General features: G+C 53.2%; 1 long non-coding RNA gene across 1 annotated transcript in view; it reads left to right on the top strand.

The window, feature by feature from the left end:
- Positions 1-3,197, top strand: part of LOC109117403 — a 3,935-nt gene extending 738 nt beyond the window's left edge. Inside the window, exons 2-3 of the long non-coding RNA XR_002024704.2 lie at positions 2,059-2,142; positions 2,371-3,197. This is a non-coding gene — a long non-coding RNA (uncharacterized LOC109117403). The remainder of the gene's footprint in view (positions 1-2,058; positions 2,143-2,370) is intronic.
- Positions 3,198-6,413: the final 3,216 nt, after the last annotated feature.

Raw genomic sequence — 6,413 nt, 5'->3', positions numbered from 1 at the left:
TCCTGCTCCCTCTCTCCACTCCCCACTCTCTCATTAGTACTGGGGATTGAACCCAGGGTCTTCACACTGAACTATACTGCCAGCCCTTTGTTATTTTACTTATTTTTTTGTTTTGTTTTGAGACAGGGTTTCACTGAGTCACTAAGTTGCATAAACTGGGCTCAAACTTGTGATCCTCCTGCCTCAGCCTCCAAGAGTGATTAGAGAAACGTCATTTAGTTACCAGGTAGGGTCCCCAAAAGGAGAACAGAATTCCCTAAGCTGGCCCTGGCCCTTTTCTCCTCCAATCCCACCCACACCATCTGAACGTTTGAGCCTCACCCCATGTAAATGTTGGCGCCCCGCCCCCATACCAAGGCTTCCGGAGGCGGGGCCTTGGGTGTGACGTCGTGAGGGCAGAGCTGTCTTGAACGAGGCCAGTGCCCTCATAAAAGAGACCCCAAAGAGCGCAAGGGCCCGAGTTCGATACTTATTACTAAAAAAGAGAGAGAGAGACCCCCCCCCTAAGGGGCTACCTGTCGCTCCCATTGTGGAGGACACAGCCTGCCGGAAGACACTCTTTATGGACCAGGAAGTACCTGCACTAGACCAAGTCTGCCAGTACCTTCATCTTGGGCTTCACAGCCCACCGCCCCGCCCCCATCTCCAGCATTTCATCACCGTGGTGGAGGGGAGGGAAGAGGGTCTCAGGGACCCGGATGGGGTAGAAGTGGGGCTGCAGTGCCTGTTCCTCCCACAAGCCCTGTTCCCTCCTGCTCGCTCAGTGACCTGAGCTGCCCCTCTCTTGGCCTCAGTTTGCCCTCTGTGCCATGAAGGGTTGAACGAGAGCAGAGGCGCAGACTCGTCAATCTCACCTTCCCCTTTTCCGTCTAATCTGAGCCTGCTGCCATGTCTGGCCCTCAGGAGAGTTTACCTTCATGCAAAATCTGGATGCGTGGCCCCTTTGGGGAAGAATCAATCACGCCGGGCCACCCTGGGTCCCTCCTCCTGAGGGGAGCGGTCCGGTCCTTCCTCCATAGCAGGAAGGGAGGGATACGTGATGAGCCCATTTCCCAGTTTCCTGGGAGGGGAAGGGAAAGCTCCCAACTCCTCGAGACAGATTCCCTGCTCTCTCGGTCCCTAAGGAGATGGACCCTGGGCCAGGGTTGGCGTCAGGGCCTGCGAATTGGGTTTGGGCAATGGTATCAAGTGACACAGCATCTGTAGCGGCCCAGTTCTCCTCACAGTGCACAGTGTCACAGTTCATGGCACTGGGGCTAAGACCCAGCTCTGCCACTCCTGAGCTGTGTGACCATGGGCAAGTGACTGGACCTCTCTGAGCATCAATATCTTCATCTATAAGTCGGGGATCCAGAAAGTGCTTACCTCAAAGGACACCACAAGGAGTTAAATGAGACGATGAACTAAAGCCCCCAGCTCAGCGCCCAGCACATAGGAGGTCTCTGTGCCAGTCACCCACGATGCAATGCCGCCCTTCAAGGGGCACAGTCTATTTTCCCACCGAATGAAACTAGCCTGGTTTTGGGACTTGCTTTGCTCCACAGATACAGGGGAAGTTGTGCAGTCCCAGTTCTGAGCCTGAGCTGGAGTAGGTCTTCCATCTTCTGACACCTTCTCAGCACTCTGAGAGGCTGGGGCAGAAAGATCATTAAGTTTGAGCCCAGGAGTGTGGGCGCCTCTAGCAGCTGGAAGAGATGAGAAAATAGATTCTTCCCAGGGGCCCCTATGGGAACCAGACTGCAGGAGGAGTTCTGACCTCAGGAACTGTCACAGAATAAACGTGGGCCGTTTTCAGCCGCCGAATTTGTGGTCACTTGTTACAGCAGTAAGAGGAGACTCATACGGCGTACAGGTCCCTGGGCCCCTACACCGCCTGCCCTGTGATAAACAGCAGGCCGAGAATGCATTTCCCTTGTGAGTGAGGACCTAGGAGTCAGTAAGAAGCAGCCACCCTAATAATAAGAGCTAATCACTCTGGAGTTCTCACCCCACACAAAGCATATCAGGCATCTTCACAGAAGGCACACTTAGAAGGACTTTTATCTCCCCTATTCACAGAGAGGACACCGAGGCTCTGAGCCCTTCTAAGACGCACCCAACCCAAGCGGCACCACTGGAAGGTGGCAGGTCTGGGACTCACAGGTCTGTGTGGCCCCCAAATCCTCACCACTCCCCTCCCCTGGCTCAGCTCCTGCATAAGGGCCTCCCCCATTTGGGTTTGCCTCTTTCCTGAGAAGGGGGGCCAGCCCCTCACTTCTTTCTCCTCAAGCCTCAACAAAAGGTGCTTTCTCTCTTCATGGGCTATTTTATATGGTGGAGACGAGCTGGCATTTTTGAAAGGAACTTTATTTCCTTTTGGCTTTCCCTCAGCTTTGTGGCAAAGAAAACAGCAATTGCAAAAATTCAGACAAGTTCTCAGACTGCAGATTTCTGATCCTGAGAATTCCCTCCAGCCAGGATGGGCTGGCAGTGCTGACTGGCACCACGCCTGGCTTCCCTTCCTCCCAGCTCCAGACCCCCACCTGCTGGGCACCATCTTGTCTCCCATCCTTGGGAGACATTTACCTAAAATTAACGGGACGTGATGATCTGACTTATAGAGGAGCTCCGTGCCTTTTTCCTTCACTCTTTCTCATGTTAAAAGCGCCCCCAATTTTCTTTAGGAGAACCGCAGCTCACTCTCTCTGGATCCTATGTCCTCCATTTGCTCCTCCCACCCCCAGCGCCTGGGATAGGAAGTGACCCAGGGCAGGCCAATGAGATTCCTACATCCCCTCTCTCTATGGGGATTGGTTCGGGCATATGCACATGACCCAAGAAGAGCCAATCAGAGCCAAGGACCAAAGATAACGTGGGTGAAGGCTGCTGTCATTGTAGTTGCTGCTTCCAGTAGCTGGGGACCATCTTTGCCAATGTCTGAGGATAAACTCCCCAAGGATGAAGATAGTGCAGAGGAAACACAGCTGGGACTTCAAAGGAGGAAGATCTTCAATGACATTGCTTGAGGACCTGGATCCAGCTGTGCCTGAAGTCCTCGAGGAGAAAATGAGTAGGTTTTGCCTCAGCCACTTTGCGTCAGGTGGCTGTCACACTCGGCCCCACCCGCGTAACGGCTAACATCCACTGAACACTGTCATAGTTTGGGTCACCCTGAAAGCTGAGGTTGACTCGGTGCAGATAACTTTCATGACAGTAGTCTCTGTTAGTGTACAGGCTCATCTGTGAGGCTGTTGCTATGATAGTGAGGACTCCCTGTCTCTGGGCTCCACTGAGGAACGAAGAGGATGTTTCCAGAATTGTCTCCTGGACACCAGGAGGGAGCAGTAGCAGCCACTGATCGGTGAGGGGCAGGTGGAGTGAGAGCCCCTGTCTGAGGCCTGACCCTTGGGAGTTCGGACGTGTTAGGTCACCCGGCAAAGGGGAATTCAGAGGACAAAGGGGAATTGTTTTTAAGCATGAACTGAGGGTGTGGCTCAGCGGCAGGCTTGCCTAGGATGTGCAAGGGCCAGGATGTTCGGCCCCCAGTTCTGGAGATGGGGGAGGGAAACCAAAAGTGAGTGTGGCTGTTAAGGCTGCATGTGGGGTTCAGGCTGCTGGTTGGGAAACCCGTGAGTGGAGGGGAGAGCCTGGCTTCTCCAGGAGACCCCGGTACAGTCACAAGCGTTCTCACGGATGGTAGTGGGGGCGGAAGACGGGACTCCCGAGGTGGCCAGGGGAGAACTCAGCCCAGCTTGGCTGTCTTGGTGACGGAGGAAAGACTGTGACGCAGGGCATGTGGTGGCTTTGGAAGCTGGAAAGGGCCAGACGTGAGTCTCTAGGCTGCGGTAAAGGCAGCTCTTGATTTCAGCTCAGTGGGACTGTGGCAGGCTTCTGGCTCCCAGAATGGGGAGATGTTCCATGTGGGTTGTTTCCACCCGCAAGGGGTGCTGATGTCATAGGGCAGACACAGGAAACTGACTCCAGCCGCTGCCCAAATGTCCTGGCCCCCAGGGGTCTCTCTGTTGGTGGCAGTCCCAGCCTGAGGGGCCCTCTGGCATGATTCATCAGCACAGCATAAACAAGCAAACTATCGCGTCTGACTCAGCCTCTCTCCTGGGCTTTCCTGGGGGTCACTGCTCAGGCACCTGCACCCTGCCTCATCATGGGTAGGACCCAAAAGGAGGGTCGTTCTGTCCCCTGGGCCTGGAAATGTCCCACCTGGGGATGGCATATGAGTGAATGCAGCCCTGCCCACAGCAGACATCACTAATCAATTGCAGCATTTGTGCTCACTGCATCCAGACATGGTGAAACATCTTTCTTCACAGGGATCTAGGCAGGCGCTACCAGTGCAAAGGGAGCTGGGAGAGTGAAGAGGCCACTACTGGTTACTTCCTACATATATGAATCCACCATCCCCTTCAGCAACAAACTTCAAACTCTGAAAATCAAGATGGGAAAATTAGCTCAAGGGAAATGTGGCTTAAAGGATTCCAATCCCTTCCCTTTCTCTCTGTCTCCCACGATTGCCTCTTCTGTTGGGTCTTCCTATTACCAATGGTATCTGCAAAGATGGTGTCCATTCATTGAGCACCTCCTATGTTCCAGGCATTGTTGTAGACCCATTTCTGAGCCTTCCTATGATGAAAGTATGAGTCCCACTTCGAAGGTGAGGACAATGAAGCTCAGAGGCATTAAATGCTTTTTACCTGTCTGTTACGAGACCCTGTAAGGGAAAGCCCCTCACGCAAGGCCAGCTGCCTGAATTTAGTGAGACACCGAGGTCTGTGCTCAGATTACCTTAAAACACAGCAAAAGTCGGCGTAAGGAGCAAAAGTTAGAAAAGGAGATGGACTCCTCCATTTATTCATCAAGAAGTTTCTGAGCACTTCACCACGTGCCAGGTACTGTGGCTACAGCACTTCCTGCTCCAGACATAATGTTTATCCTGCAAAGAGAGGCCAAACATGTACAAGTAAACGACCGACCCACAGATGGTACAATGTGCCCCCGAGGGTGTGAGGAGGGTGCTGAGACGTCCCCACTCTCCTGCCTCACCAATGGCATCCTATCGGAGTCCTAGGCTTCTCCCAGTGGGCAAGGCCACCGTCTCAAATAGCTGCTACCCGTGTCTCCAGCCCCGTCGTGACGCCCAGGGCAGTCTTCTAACCACTTCAGCTCTTCTTCGTGTATTAAATATTGATCGGGTGCCTCCTGCATCTGGGGGGACGGCTGTCTCATCTGCTCTGACTGCATTTACTCACGAACTCTTATCCTGAGTGCCCAGTGCTGTGGGGACTTAGTGGTGAGGTCTACAACCGTGGTTTACGAGATTACTAGAGCCCAAAAGATTGTGGAGGTCCTGGGTAGAGTTTGAAAGACCTCGTGTTCTGCCAACACAGCGTGGCCACTGGTCATTTCCAACAAATGGCTGTCACGGAAATGCAGCCCCAGCATGGGCAGGCATTCCTACTTAAAAAAAAAAAAAAAAAAAAAAGCCAGAAATTAAATAGTTCTGTGAAGTCTCTCAATTTTATGTTATATTTTATTTTATTGGTACTGGGAATTGAACCCAGTAGGACCTCTTGCTCTACAATCCCAGCTCCATGTGTTTGTTTAAGGTTTTTTTTTTGGGGGGGTGAGATGCAGGGTCTTGCTTTGTAGCCCAAGCTGGCCTTGAACTTGAGGAGATCCCCCTGCCTCAGTCTCCTGAGGATCACAGGTGTGCACCACCCCACCTGGCTGTTTGTTTAAGTTTTGAGATTGAGTCCTGCTCATTTGTTCAGGCTGGCCTCAGTCTTGCAATCTTCCTGCCTCAGCCTGCAAAGCAGCTGGGATTACCATGTACGCCACTGCGTTCGGTCAAGTCTCCCAATTTTTAAGCGTTGGCAAATATATCACCTAAAAATATAAAAACTGAACAAAGGATACAGAATTCCCCTGCTGAGCCAACTCAGGCTTCTTGTTTCACAGATGGGGAAGCTGAGGCTCCGGGCAGCCAAGTCGTTCATCTGTGGTGTTAGGAAGTGCAACTCGGTCTGTTTTCTTCAGATGCTCATGGAGCCATGTCTCCAGGTCACTCAGTTCTGCCCAGGAGCCCCAGGCCCAGGGACCTCCCTGCGGGGGAGTGGAGCTCGAGGTGGGGCACAGCCTTAGCCAAGTGCACGCTTCTCCCTCCCCCTCCCCCTCCCCCAACACATACCCTGTGACCATTTCTGTTTCTTGTTCTTTCTCTCTCCCTCTTCCCTCTCTGTCCACCTCCTGTCTGAGTCTCTTTCTTGGTCTCTCTTCTCTCCGCCTCTCACGTCTCTTCCCCTCTCCCTCTCTGCTCTTTCTCCCCTCACCTGTCTCTCTCCATCTCTCTCTCCTTCCCCCCCACTCCGGCCGCTCCCCACGCCCATCCCCCGGGCCTGCCCTCCCTGCCCTCCAAGTCC

The sequence above is a fragment of the Fukomys damarensis genome, unplaced genomic scaffold (assembly GCF_012274545.1).
Source record: "Fukomys damarensis isolate Sample0158 unplaced genomic scaffold, DMR_v1.0_HiC HiC_scaffold_12, whole genome shotgun sequence".
Lineage (NCBI taxonomy): Eukaryota > Metazoa > Chordata > Mammalia > Rodentia > Bathyergidae > Fukomys > Fukomys damarensis.
The sequence above is the reverse complement of the archived record's forward strand: the minus strand, read 5'-3'. Positions and strand labels throughout refer to the sequence as shown.